The sequence below is a fragment of the Melospiza melodia genome, unplaced genomic scaffold (assembly GCF_035770615.1).
Source record: "Melospiza melodia melodia isolate bMelMel2 unplaced genomic scaffold, bMelMel2.pri scaffold_55, whole genome shotgun sequence".
NCBI classification, from domain to species: domain Eukaryota; kingdom Metazoa; phylum Chordata; class Aves; order Passeriformes; family Passerellidae; genus Melospiza; species Melospiza melodia.
In genome coordinates, this window is record NW_026948799.1 from 4324852 (window position 1) to 4339469 (window position 14618).

Sequence of the window (14618 nt, forward strand, 5' to 3'; positions counted from 1 at the left end):
ATTTCAGTGCTGGGTGCGTGAGGAATCACTTCCCTGAAACAAGCACACCCACGGGTTAGTATCCATGGAACCAAGACATTTCTTTCATTACTTTTATTCATTACTTTGCTCAAACTCACAGGCTAAACATTCTCACAAAGTGTTTGACATGTTTAAATCACTTCCCCAGAATTACTGACATTTAGAGTAGGGGTCTCTTGAGGGTCTCTGGGGATCATATGGTGAACATCCCATTCCTCAAATTCTCCTTCCATGGTTAAGAGCCTTCTTCTCCTTGAATGCATTGCAGCTACCTCCTCAGCAGGCCCACTGTCTTTATTCTCAAGGCTAAGACATCCACTTGCCCACACTAACCACTGCTGTGAGGGAAGGTACGACTAAGCATTGCCTGTTAAAGCTTAACAAATTCACAATTTGTTGCAGGTCAACACTTCCCTAACATCTCTCATTCCTTCTCTCAGAATCAAACACAAGCATTTTGTGATCCCTGAGCCCAAGGCCGCCTCCAACCCTCCTGTCACCCAGCAACCCTTCTCCCCTCACAAACAGCAGGCCCAGCAGTGCCTTCCCTCACTGGCTCAGTCCCCAGCTGTGTCAGGAGTTCTCTGTCACACACTGCAGGACCATCCTGGACTGTTTGCTCTCCGCTGCACTCTGTTGCCAGCAGACATCCCCACCCTGTTCCATGCCCCGTGCAGAACCCTGCACCTGCTGTCCATGGGCACCTGGCAAGGGGAGGCACTCACGGCAGAGATGCACCAGCTGCACTGGGCAGGAACCAAAACCCTCTGGCGGCACAGCTGCTGGCCTGTGTCTGGCACAGCTCTGCACGCCCCACTCCTCACGGGCTTTGGGCTGGAAATGCAATTGCACTTTCTGCCTCATGGAGAAATACCAGGGCTGCACAAACAACGGCCAGCAGGCCACATCCCAAAGGCACTGCAGCATGGAGTTGAGAAGGAAGAAGACCCTTCCCCAATTCCTAACCATACCAAAACCACCATCATTAGGACTTTTAATCTTCTGAATGTAGAGTTGATTCCCAGGGTGACAAGGGAATCTTCCAATGGAGTTGAAGTTTGGTAGAGTTTTTATTCTGAGTCCTACTCAGACTGTTGATTGGAAAATTTATTTTAAAATATTTTTAAAAGGCTGTGCAGTCATATGGTTTTGTTCTAATACCAAAATGGCTAGATGAAATGTACTGGCATTTTAATTACATCCAAACTGATTAGTCTGTAAAACCTTTCTTGCAGAATAGCCACTAAACAAGAAATGAAAATCTGTGAACTGTTGACTTTGCAAATTTCTACTAAACTTATCAGACAATGAGGCATTTTTAGGTAGATCATAGAGCAAACTAATTCCTATGGATAACTTGATTTGGATAAACCTGTTGATTTCAAATTAAAACTGCCAGCACATACTAAGTGGAAATCTGAATACTCACTTCCATGAGCTCTGAATTATTAGATAGTCATTGTTTGCCATATTAACAAAAATTAACATTCTGGCTATTGTTTTACTTACAGTCGGCTCTTCAACACTCTTTGTAACACCAGAATGAGAGTTTGTAGCAATGTGAACCATGGGTTGGTGGAGCATTGCAGAAGGCTCCTATGCCAGCACTAAACGTTCACATTTACCATGGCATCACTTCTTGCCTTTAATTCCAAGCTACAGCTCAGTTCCTGCAGTATAGATTCACACTTGTAGTCTGTATTTGCAGCTGGTTCTTACTTTCCTGTCCAGAAAAAAAATAATGCTTGGATCTCAAATCAAAATAAAACAAGGAGAGTCAGGTTCTGGATAGGTATATCAAGAACTAAGAGATTTATTTGCAAATATGTTGAAGAGTTGTTTGTACATGCTGCAAAAACAGCAGATTAAAGACTTGCACTCTAACTTGCAAGCTGAGCTTTGCCTGTTCTTTCTGGAGTGATTTCTTGAGGCCAGACACTGAACCTAATCAGTAAGAAAATCCAAACCACAGGAGTAGTTTGGAGAATATTGTAAATTATTCTGTCATGATGCTTTTTGCCTAAAAGTTCTGGCCATGATCCAACTGGAGTAATTAGAGGAGATTGAAGCCATCATACTGTGCCTGTGCACACAATTCCTTCCCAGGAGTAACCCATGAAGCAACGCTGACAAATCCACACCAGCAGCTGCTGCCACACAGCCATGAAGCAGAGAATATGTATTTCTGCTACACTTGGACAGCTGAAGATGCCTCTGCTGAGTTAATTTTAGTGACTGCCCACCACAGATGAGACCTTGTGGTCAGTCTCCAACAAGTCAGGGCAGTTAATATTCTGCCTAAATGAAGTAAGTCTAGCAATACATAGACCATGGAGCCTGAGGAAAGCCAGCAGCTGTGGGAGATTAAATTTGTTTCCATATCTTTCTTTTTACTAATTTATTGAAGTCAATTATTCAAAGAATGGAAACTTTTGGCATACCATTGGCTGGAAGGTTGGTCAGTCTTCCATTCATGACTCCTCTGAAAGCATCACCCCAGTGTTTTTATCAGTAGCTCTTCCATCATCATGGCTCACACAGCATTTCCTGCAGCTCTTGCTGGAGCCAGGGAAAGGCACCAGGAGAAGGGGGAGAAAGCTGTGTGCAGAGGCTGTGTCAGCTACAGAGACATTTGTTTCCTCTGATTTGACTGAATGGCTGCAGGAACCTTGCTGGCACTGCTGGCGGGGTGGCCTTTGGCAGGGCTGGGCAGAGTTTGGGGCCCAGGATCCCTCCTCTCGGTGGGACACCAGGGTGAGCAGCCCCTGTCCCAGCCAGGAGCAGAGGTTCTGTGGCTCTGCCCTGGGCACAGGGACCTGCCACTGCCATGAGCTCCTGCAGCGGCTCCTCTGGGGCAGCTCCTGCTCTGCAGCGATGATGGGCGCAGCTGGGGGTGGCTGCAATGGAGGGTGGCTTCCAGTGGGCTCTGCTGGTCTGCCACACTGGAGCCAGCAGAGCTTCTGGAAGGAGTCTCCTCTTGTGAGCTGCTGGAGCTGGAGCTGGCACTGGCCACAGAGCCGCTGTGTTCATCCCTGACAAGACCAGAGCACAGCAGCCTCTGGGCCTCCTTGCTGCACGATGGCAGTGAGGAGGCCATGGACCAGAGGTTCAGTATGTGTGACTCAGTTTCCTGATAAACTGTGCTAAGAAAATCCTGCATCCCTCCTGCGAGATCTAAGACACTCCAAGAAAGCTGTTGGCACATTGGGAACTCAGAATTGTTTGCATTTTGAACAATTGTCCTATGAGCGCTTTTGATGGTTTTTGTCATTTTGTGTTGATTCAGCTGATCCTTCAGAGAAGCTTTCCTAATAATATAAAACAGGAGGAATTGTGGAGACAGCCTGCACAGCTGAATAAAACATCTGTGGAGATTATGCAAAGGTCCTTTTTGCTTCTTTACCCTGGACTATACTAGCAGCAATTCAGACTGCTACAGAGGAGAAGCTGCAGTACTGGCACCAAGATTTTGGCAACTTGACCAGAGGCACAGAGGGCGTGCAGGATGCTGCTCTATGAATTCCTTACCCAGCCATCTCTGGTGCTGGCATATTCCCTCCAGCTTCTGGTGCAGCCAGGGCCACATTTGGTCCAGTAGATGACATTGTTATTTGAAAAATTCGGCCCACTCCTTGGGCAGGAGGCCATCCACAGGCTCTGGTCCTGCAGCCCCCTGCTCAGCTGGGGACAGTGTTCCCTGTGGGGAAGATGGAGCAGCCATCACAGGGTTTTGGGGGCTGCTTTCAGCAAGGGGGTGTCAGGGTCTGTCCTAGTGAACACATGACCTGATGGTTCATAGGAATGATCTCAGAGTGCAAAAACCAACACAGTACAAGGGGGTTTGCAGTGATAATCAAATAAAATGTAGTTTTATTGAAATAACTACAGCAAAAATGCAATAGAGGGATTAGAGAGAGAAAAAGATAGAGAAAGAGAGAGAGAGAGAGAGAGGGAGAGGGGATATAGCTACCAAGGCAGAGACTATTGGTCCAGTCCAGCCGAGGATCCGCCTGCTACGCTGGGGAGATCTCAAAGGCTCTAGCTAACTCAGAGGTTTTTATTACTTAAAATTGTGAGGGGGGGTGGAAACAGATACAGTAGGGAACAGATGTAACAGGTACTCCATGTTCTCAGCAGTAAGTGAGAGCCATTGTGTTCTCGGTCCAGTGGTCACAACCTGCAGGCAAACATCTCGCTTTGGTCAGCTTGCCTCCCCCACACACCTCCCCCGGGCTGGGGGTTTCAGTCCCAGTCCTTGGAAGGAGCAGAGGGGCCTTTTAGGAGTTTCATGTCTCAGTCCTTGGTGGGGAAGCGTCTTACATCTCAGTCTGTCTGTCACAGTGGTTGTAAAACAGGTGAGGGTCTTCTGTGGGAGACCACCTGAAACTCAGGAGACGTCCTGCCAGGCCAAGGGATGGGACAGCTTCCAGAGCTGCTATTGTTGCAAACGAGGCATGGTGCCCTCTTCTTAGCATACAGCAAACACACTTGTGAAAACAATAGCTCAACACTGAGCTTTCAGGTCTCAGGTCCCGTGGTGTGTGACTTTTCTCCTTCAGAGCCAGATTCTAGACAGGGGGGGTCTTCTCTTCAGTGGTCTCCCAAGGACGATCGTTGTCGCCTTCTGATGCAAGGCGAGGTGACCTGGTTCCGAGGAAACGGCACGGCGACCCAAACTCTCCAGGGTCACTCAGGCCAAGAACACACACAGACACCAGTATGGTGGACGGTTCAAGACCTTTATTGTCCCGTTTCGTCGGGTTTTATACCGGGAAAGTTTTTTCCCTACGTCAGGGGGCTTTACTTTACTGTAATTGGTTAGTAAGGAGTAGAAAGTTACTAATGTTAAGGGGGACAACATTCTTGGGTGATCCTTTATCACTAGGAGTTAGGGGGAGAGGAGCTCTACTGCTTTCCGTAACATCGCGAGACTTTCCGAACGCCTGACCCTATTCTACTACATCTCCCCCCCCTTTTTTACAAATGAACAAAGTAGTCATATACATGGGTACTGAGCTGAGGCATGGGGTTGTCAACAGAGAAAGGGGTTTGGTGAACCTGGGTAGAAAATCTTGTGACTGGCAGTGTTCTCTGGTCGAATTCACAGCAGCGAATTGCTGGCCTATGAACAGGATGTTGGCCTGCTCTAGGCGGGTCTGAATGAATGAGATCAGCTTGTTCAGCAGGCATGGTCCGAAGGTGACAGCAAAAAGCAGCATTGCCAACGGACCTGTTAGGGTAGAAAGTAGGGTGGTTAGCCATGTTGATCGATTGAACCAGGACTCGAACCAACCCTGTTGGGCTTCCCTGTCTCTCTGTCTCTGAGCCAGTCTGTTTCGGAGTTCTGCCACGGAGTCTCTCACGACTCCCATGTGGTCTGCATAGAAGCAACACTCCTCTTTCAAGGCGGCACACAGGCCCCCTTGCTGCATGAACAGGAGGTCTAGTCCTCGCCTGTTCTGCAAGACCACTTCTGAGAGTGAGGAGACTGACTTCTCTAAAAAGGAGATGGATTTTTCGATACTCTGCGGGTCCTCGTCAATTGTTGCCTGCAGCTGTGACAGTCTTTGGTGCTGGGTCGCCAAGGCTGAGACTCCTGTGGCCGTTCCGGCTGCTCCTGGGCCCAGCAACATTGCGACAGCTACACCTGTTGCTATTTCTCTTTTGTGGAGCCGGCTGGGCTCCCCGAAATGGCGATACACCTCTTCATCTGCGCGGCACAGGGCCCTAGGAACAATCAGAACTTGGACACAACAGTCGTTAGAGTCATTGAATTTGGCAAGGAACATACAGGGACTCACTCCGGATTGCTGGCAAACCCACATCCCAGACACGGATGGGACTACCCACTTACTGTTTTTCCCGTTGGGCTTGACAACTTTGGTGCAGACGTTGCTTTTCCGCCTAGCTAGGGTTGCATTGCCAAAGCATCTGCTCTGGCCTGTGACTTGACTCAGGGTGATTCCTTTGCGGGGGGTGTCCCCTCTACATTGGTTGGGTGCATCGGCTGTGGGGTAACTGAAGGGAGTGTTTAAAGCGACTCCTTTGTAAAAGGGAGATTCGACGTTGTAACAGAGCCAGCAGGATTTGGTTAGGTAAGGGTTGGATTCGTTCAGGGATAGGAAGGTAGCTTCTAACATACGAAGGATTGGATCTAAATCTGACTCGGCTAAATGGTCTACCTGAAAGGACATGTGTGTGGAGTGTGGGGAATTGGGGTCTACCTTTGGCCGTCCTGGAAACAGGTCGGTGATGCAGAGCGCGAAGGATGGGTGTTTGGTGTGGTGATTTCTGTGAGCACCTTGTCACTACTAAGGTGTCGCATGACCCACCTGAATGGCTGATGGGGGTAGTGGTCTGGGCTGACTTGCCCTCTGGCAACAAGCCCCAACAGCAAGATCACACAGAAACACCATTGATGCTTGGGTCTCACCCGTGCGGGTCTCTCGGGAGCTGCCTGACGGCTTGGTGGTCGGTCGCTTTCATCTGGAACCGGGATGTACGCGTCACGAGGACATCCCACGAGCAGGTCCTGTAAACAGAAACTCGCAACTCTCATCAGTCTCATTCTGCTCGCTATGGAGGTCCGGCTTAATTGACTTAAGTGGACACCACCTGATTTGCCGTCCCTTTTGACAGCTGCGTACCCTCTCCCAGTGAGCATCGGCCTCCGGCCCCATTCCCATTCGCCTAGCTCGTTTCTAATTACCATCTGTGGGCCCTCTGCTCCTGTTTCTGCTCCCAGGCCTTCTGATCCTCCCTTTTTCATCTGCCCCAGTCGCTCCAGCTGCCTCTGGCCCTCCTGGTGCAGCTCCTCAGCCCTCAATGCCCGCTCCTCTGCATTCTGCTCCGTCTGTTTCACAATGCCCTGCCGGGCTCTCATCAGCTCCTGCTTCCTCTGGCGCTCCAGCTCCTCCTGGACCTCCATGTCCTTCTCTCGCTCTATTTCCATCATCTTGTTCAGGTGCCTCTCTTCCTCCGTCAGTTTCTCGAGGATCATCTGCTTCTCCAGGACTTGCTTGTCCCAGATCATGTCGGACTTGGCACTGAGGAACAGCGCGTTCAGTTCCCACACATCTTCCTCCTCTTCCGGCTTCATCCTTGTCGCTCGCTGCGGCAGCTTCTGCTTCCCCTGCTGTAGCTCCTCATCCACGTGTCTCCCGCGGTCCCTCTCGTCCTCCAGCTCTGCCTTTGCTTCTTCCAACATTAGGGCTGCTGCTGATGTTGACACTCCTGGTCCCTTTTTTGTGTGAAGTGTTAAAGCCACCAACTGAGTGCTTTTCCACGCCCGGGACTGCCCTCCCACTCCGTTCACTGGAGGGACTTCTTTGAATTGCCAACGTCCGGGCCAATGCGCTTGGGGAAAAATCGTGCAGTCTGATCCTGTGTCTGCCCAGAACTGAAACCCTATGGCGTGGGGATGCTGACTGCCGTAAAGGCGGCATGTCCCCCACACCATCAGGGGTTCCTTCCCTATTCTCATGGCCAGGGCCACCCAGGGATCCCACGCTGGGGCGTCCCCTGCTGTTCCCGTGACTCCGGCGCGGCTTGTGGCGGTGGGGGGTGCGAAAGCATTACCGGTGGTGTGCAGTTCTGGCACTGCGTTGTAGGTGGGGATGAAAAATTGACTGCTCCCTGTGGGGGCATGGGGTACGAGGGTCCCCTGCCCCACTGGGGGTTACTGTAGCTGGGCCGCTGCACATTCCAGATGGGAGGGGGCTGAACACGGCCCGGCCACCCCCTCCCTCCCCCGTTTCCCTGGAGCCTGGATCTGCATTCCTCAGCTAAATGTCCCTTCTTCCCACATGCCCAGCACGGTCCCCTAAGTTCTCCTTCTCGTGGTGGAGCAGCTGCGGATAGGCACCTTGGCTGGGGGCAGTTTGCTGCCAAGTGACCTGCCTGGCCACACTCAAGACATGCCATCGCACTGGTCATTGCAGTGTGGATTGCTGCTTGAATGGGAACAAGGTGTTCCTCCTTTGCAACGTGTCTGATCATGTCGGCTATGTTAGCCCCAGGTGGCAGTGATCTTAAGATGTCCTTGGTGGCTGAATTGCATTGCTGGCGTAGGCAGTCTGCCAGCACGGGACCCTTCGCCTCTGAGGGCAATGAGGAGGAATCTAATGCTGCCTGCAGCCTGTCCACAAACTGAGTAAAGCTCTCACTTTCACTCTGTCTTATGGTGGACCACGGGACGGGGTTAGCCACTACTTTGGAAGCAGAACGAATGGCCTCTCGGGCAGCCAGGGTGGTTGTCATAACTTCATGGGCCCTCAATCCCTCAGCCTGGGCCTGGGGGGTGATCATAGTGGGGTCTTTACCCATCAATCTCTGTATACTGGAGCCGTGTAGTGGATGATCAGGTCCCGTTATCTGGGCTAGCTCCTTCGTGCATTGATCCTCCCACTCTTGTTCAAAAACAATCATTCCTGCCCCATCAAAAATCATCCTACACGTCTGTTTGATGTCAAAGGGAAGCATGTCATGCCCCCCAAAAACCCCGTCTATGAGTGTGTTAACCATGGCAGAATTAATTCCCTTGTCTGCAATCGCTTTAACAATTGCCTGCACATCTTTCGGATTGACCGGTGAATAGGTCCTTTGGTTTCCGCCTGCCCTCCCCACACGGACAGGGAACACTAGCTTAGCTGAAGGGTTGTACTCGGCGCAGGCTATCTTTATTTTTCGCCAGTCTGTAAGCGGGGTCCGGTCTTTCTCTGATGATCCCTTCACCCATGCGGGAGCGCTGCGACTAGAGACCTTATATGCTGTTGCTCTCCCTCTGTTAAGGCTAGTATCCGAATCGGAGCTCCCCAACTCCCTCTCGGACTCGTCCCGGCTCGGGTCTGAGTCGGAGTGAGATGTGGATTGGCCGGGCGCTTCCGGGCTGCTCTGCCTTTTTCTCGGGCTCCGACCCCGCCCCCACCTGCGGAGGGCGGACTGTTCCCTCCCCCTGGGGTCCCCCCGCCTCCTGCTGGGGGAGGTCCTTGCCTTATGTGGGCTTAATTTGAATAGAGCGCTCTGATTGGTCTCACCCTCCACCGCGGGGACCGCCCCCCCTCCCCGCTCTCCCGCGCATGCGATGTTAGGCGCGCTGACTCCATTTCCGCCCTTTTCCCCCTCTTCTCTTCCGCCCTGACCATGCGGTCGGTCGCCATTTTCGAGCCCATACGGCGGCGGAGAGATCGTATCGATCCGGGCGGTTTCTGACCGTCCCGCTGCCTCCCGCGCCTCCTCCGCCAGCCCCCCCCAAAAACACTGCACCCGTTGCTCTGCCTCCTGCGTCGGGTCGGCAATCGGCGGGGGGGAGACGGGTAGAGGTGCCGCGGTTTTGTCAAGGGGCTCCGGGGGGGGACTGGGATCTGGCGGGCTCCACGGGGGGGTTGGGGGGTCTCCCGGGGGTTCTGGGCTGGGGTTCGGGGGGAGGTGGGACGCGCCTAGCCCCCGCACGTCCCCGTCTGCAATCTGATCACTTTCCGGGGTGGTCTGTGTCGCTGCCCCCACCCCTAGCTGCGGAGTAGCTATTAAGCAGCTTCTGGCAGCTTTCCAGGTTTCTTGCTCTTCTCGAGCTTTTTGCAGAGCCCGGATGACTCTGCCCCACGATTTTAGGGCTTTCCCCGAGCCCGAAGACATGGTCTCCTCGGCCAGGGGTTTCGTACAATTATCCCACACCTCCGGGTGTAAAATATCCCCGGGGCTCTCTATAGCCCCCAGCTTAATCAATCTCGACAATGCGAGAGTCGTATCTTTAAGCTTACAATCAATTCCCCATCGTGTGCACACTTCACTTACGACCTTTGCAATCGCTTCCATGATTCGAGGGCGTCCCCTCCGCTGCACAAGGCCAGCTGTGCAGCCGCCGTCCTCTGTCCAGGCGATTCCCGTTCCCCGAGCACTGGTTCGATCCCGGGTTTCCGGCACCACTTGTCGCCTTCTGATGCAAGGCGAGGTGACCTGGTTCCGAGGAAACAGCACGGCGACCCAAACTCTCCAGGGTCACTCGGGCCAAGAACACACACAGACACCAGTATGGTGGACGGTTCAAGACCTTTATTGTCCCGTTTCGTCGGGTTTTATACCGGGAAAGTTTTTTCCCTACGTCAGGGGGCTTTACTTTACTGTAATTGGTTAGTAAGGAGTAGAAAGTTACTAATGTTAGGGGGGACAACATTCTTGGGTGATCCTTTATCACTAGGAGTTAGGGGGAGAGGAGCTCTACTGCTTTCCGTAACATCGCGAGACTTTCCGAACGCCTGACCCTATTCTACTACAGATCGTGAGGCAGATGAGGGAAAATTCTGCCAGACTCTCACAGGCGGCCAGGCTCTCTCCCTGCTGGGCTCTAGCAATTGTTTGGGGAAGCTGATGGCAAATTGTATATAGTCCTGTTCATCCTACTCAGAAAACCTGACAGCTTCTATCATTCTTCTGCAGAGTTGGCACGCTGGATTTCTCTTTGCCCACTGCAGGATGCAGCCCAGGCAGAACTGGTGGTGACAGGGCAGAGAAAAATTCACATCCTTCTTAGTGCCCTGGCAGATGGGGCAGCTCCATTCTGTCCCCATGGCCATGTCTGTCTGTCCCAGCAGCAGGGAAGAGCTGAGGACCATGAGCTGCTCTCATTGGCAATCTTGCTTGGCCAGAGCCCAAGCTCGAGGCAGAGTGCTCCAGGCTCTGTCAGTGCCCAAACATGAGCAGAAAGGGATGTTGTATCACAATCCATTCCTTGGTGAAGGAGGTCCACAGCAGTCTCAAGAGGCACCTCAGACACTCAACAGTCAAGGCAGTAACATATGGACAGGACACAGATGGCAGTTCATGGCTGGGAGAGCATTCGTAGGCATATCCAAGGACAAATTTCCCAGGAACTCTCCACAGCTCTGGGATCTGCCCATCAGCTCTGTCAGAAGCTTCAGCAGAACCACCAAAGTCCTAAAAAGCAGCTCCCAGACACTTTTCCTAACTTCCTGCCTGAGTAGCTGGGTTGCTTGCTGCAAAACACTCTTTTTCTCCTCTTCCCCAATGCCCTGTGGACACTTGCAGCCAAAATATAAAGCTCCTGGCCCTCTGTGTGATGTGATAATACAGTTTTGATATTTCCATGCTGGGATGAAAAAAGCTGTGCTGTGGGTCAGGAGAGGCCAGGACCCACTTGGCCTTCCTGCAGGCTGAGGGGGTCCCAGCAGACATCCTGCTGCTTTTTTGGGGAATGTGTGAGGGGGAGTGGAGGGGGTGACAGAGAGGCTGAGATCACAGAGTGGAAACTCAGCTCCAGAGAGGCAGTGCAGACTCTCCCTGCTGAGTGCCTGCTGGGGCTGACAAAGAAGGAAAATGCCCCAATAACAGCCCCATGCAACTGTGTCTCAGGGACAGGTACAGGGAGGTGACAGCAAACAGCAGCATGGCCTGGTCTCACAGCTCCTAGGAAGCAGTGACAGAGGGGCCTCACGTGCCAGAGATTTCAGAAAGGCTGTCTTCTCTAATGTCCACTCTAAAACCCCTCTCTTTGCCTCTTGGTTTTGTGAATGCTTTTGACAGCCACGGCATCCTGGGGCAACACATTCCATGATTTCATTAGGCACTCCTTGAAAAGCTCCTCCCATTGTTCAACTGAGCTGCCAGCCTGGTCATTTCAGAGGGTGCTGCCTTGGTGGAGAGAAAAATCAATCTTCTGCCTTTCAGGGAGCTGAAGGAGAAGGGACTCTTCACCATCCAACACCTGGCTGGGTCCCATTCAGAGGTCCTGCTTTGTAGACTTGGTGAGGTTTGCTTGGCAGTTACCAGTGAGGTGAGAACATTGTTCTGAATTGTCCCCCATACTTCATACACAGTGTGTAGAGTAGGTATGTGCTTGCTCATCTCCATGTGTGCTCAGGGTCTGCCTTCATTTCTGGTTTTAGACCTGGGATTTCTAATGTCTGTCAGCTGTCTGTAGGATCTGTGGGCACATGCAGCTGTATTTACTGGCAGCTCGGGTATCTGACACTCATCTTTGACTGTGGAGCCTTCATAATGCAATGTGCAAATGCAGAAACTGAGACACTAATGATGTTATTTGCCAGAGTCCCAGTCTCTGCCCAAGCTATAATTCAACGCTGCAAATTATTCTGTAGACCTGAGCCTGTGTTTTCTGTTTCCTGGCACCAGTGCTTCAGCTGCTGGTGTTGTTTTTTTGAACAGGAGCACCTGACTCTTTTATCTTTATGACTTTTGCCTTCATGATTTGAAAGCAGCTTTTTATTTATTTTCTAGTAAAAGGGCCTAAAAACAAAGATGTGGACATTTAAGAAGGATTAAATAGAACACTTAATGAAATTTTTATTTACGCCTGCAGTAAGCAGGTCTGAAGCCAGAAATTGGTGCCAGAGTGAGTGCCTTTCTGTGCTTGTGGTCTCCTGCTCTTCCTGTACTTATATGTTCCCCTGGACACAATGGGATGTGTTGTCATTTCCTGGGACTTCTGTTGAAGGCAACTGGTTTTCTTTCCAAGGTGATTCCTCTGTTTCCCCAGGTAGCCAACCTCGGTTCCAAGGTGTCCTACTCTGCCATTGTCACTCTGGGAGAGCTCTTTGAGACCTTGAAGAAGGACATGGACTCTGAGGTGGATGAGGTTGCTCGGGTCCTTCTCCAGACGGTGTCCAGCTCCCCAGAATTTGTTCAGAAGGCAGCCAGTCAGAGCCTGGGGATCATGGTGGAGAATGTGACTCCTGCACAAGCAATGACTGCTCTCATGGACATGGGAGTCAAGCAGGTTCTTCTTCTTTTAGTGATGTTCTTCACCTTCATGTGTGTGGGAGGGAGAAGGGATGAGACAGAGAATGGGAATGGTTGGAGGGAAGGGTCCTGTATCCTGCATCTTCTGTGGACTCAGTGACTTGATTCTCCAACCAACCTCACTTCTTTCCTCTCGTCACCTATTTCTGCCCTCCTGCAGCCCATTAGTTCTCAGAATCATAGAATGTAGAATATGTGGAGTTGGATGGGCCCATCAGGACCATCAAGTCCAGCTCCTGGCCTTGCCCAGAACAGCCCAAGGGTCACACCAAGTGCCTGAAATTGTTGTCCAAATGCTCCTTCAACCCTGTCAGGCTTGGTGCTGTGACTACTGCCCTGGGGAGCCTGTTCCAGTGCCCAACGACCCTCTGGGTGAAAAACCCTTTTTCCTGATATCCAAACTAAAGCTCCTCTGACTCAGCTTCCTGCTGCTTCCTGCAGTTCTCCCAGTCTGTCAGATTTTCCTAGATGTGGTGACTGATGGGGAAGGGAAAGTGCCTGCAAAGGCCAAGGATAGAGCCTTGTGCTTTTGTGGGAAGAGGGACAGTTGCAATTGCAGCTGTGAACAGTGTTTGGTATTTCACAGTGCTAACCACAGAGGCCCTGGGAAAACCACGTCTCCTCATGATGCCATTAACTTGAGAAATGAGGAGGGTCCTTGCTGGGGCATGGAGCACATTGGGGACAATCTGCTGGATGTGGCACAGCCTGCACAGCAGGTGCAGCTCCTGCCAAGTCTTGTATGACTGTCTGTAGATTTTCAAGTGTTTTTCTTTTTCCGGCTGTTTTAGGCTGATTTATAGTTGATTTATGCTTGTTGGTTTTCTGTTTCTCCCGGCTGGCTGATTTATGTCCGGAGATAGCTCAGGGATGCCAGTTGCTCGGTTTCTCGGCTGTTTCAAAGACCTGGAAAGGCCCAGAGTGGCCTTGGGCAGCCCGGCGCTTCAAAGGACGAGGAGAAACTTCTGATCTTGTTTCGGTCTCGGTGTTTATTAATTGTTTATCTAAAAGATTTTCTTTCAGCCCAACAGAGGTCTGCACAGCAAGTCAGCCATGGGCACACTCCCGCAGCCCCTGGGGCGGTCACTTATCTTTATACCCAAAGTTACGTGTACAATATTTATGATTTTTCTCCAATACCTTCTACTCTTATTAACCGGTGCATTTCTAGTAAAGACCAATCCCAAAGTGCCACCATCACCACAGAAGATGGAGGCCAAGAAGAAGAAGAAGAAGGACAGGACATGCCCCAATTCCTCCATCTTACTTCTCTAGACCCCCCTGTACAGAAATCCTAAACCCTGTGTATTATACTCTAACTAACTTATCCCTTCACCATTCACCCCAGTGAAATCCTCCCAGTCCTCATACAGATGTCATCTCCTGTGTAGGATCAAAGTCCTGCCACCAGACACTTCTGGCAACATTCCAGGACTCCCGAGCCCCCCAAGGGTGGTCTCGGTCTCTGCACCTCAGTCCTGAGGTGCTGAGATCCCACAACTGTCATGGCCTTAGAGCTCTACTTTCTATTCAAACTGATGTTTCGTGTTAGCCTTGAGATGATAAATCACTTTACAGGCACCTTCACAGGCTGACAGCCATGGGACAGTTGAAGCAAATGCTGCCTTAAATGTTGGTGCTGGGCCTGCTAGTTCCCAAGAGACACTCTCTAGAACAGGACAGCCTGGCTAAACTGCCTGCCACCCGTTCCTCAGCTTTGCAATAGGGTAAAACATTCAGATGGATCCATTGCCAAGCCACACAGAGGAAATAGGCTGCATTGCTGGATATTCTGCAACTTCATAGCCCACAATGTGTTTTCC

General features: G+C 51.3%; 1 long non-coding RNA gene across 1 annotated transcript; it reads left to right on the forward strand.

Annotated features, from left to right (window-relative positions):
* Positions 1–9193: 9193 nt before the first annotated feature.
* Positions 9194–12769, forward strand: LOC134413900 (uncharacterized). The gene is made up of 3 exons (XR_010026608.1): positions 9194–9341; positions 11704–11809; positions 12533–12769. It is a non-coding gene; the product is annotated as an uncharacterized LOC134413900 (long non-coding RNA).
* Positions 12770–14618: the final 1849 nt, after the last annotated feature.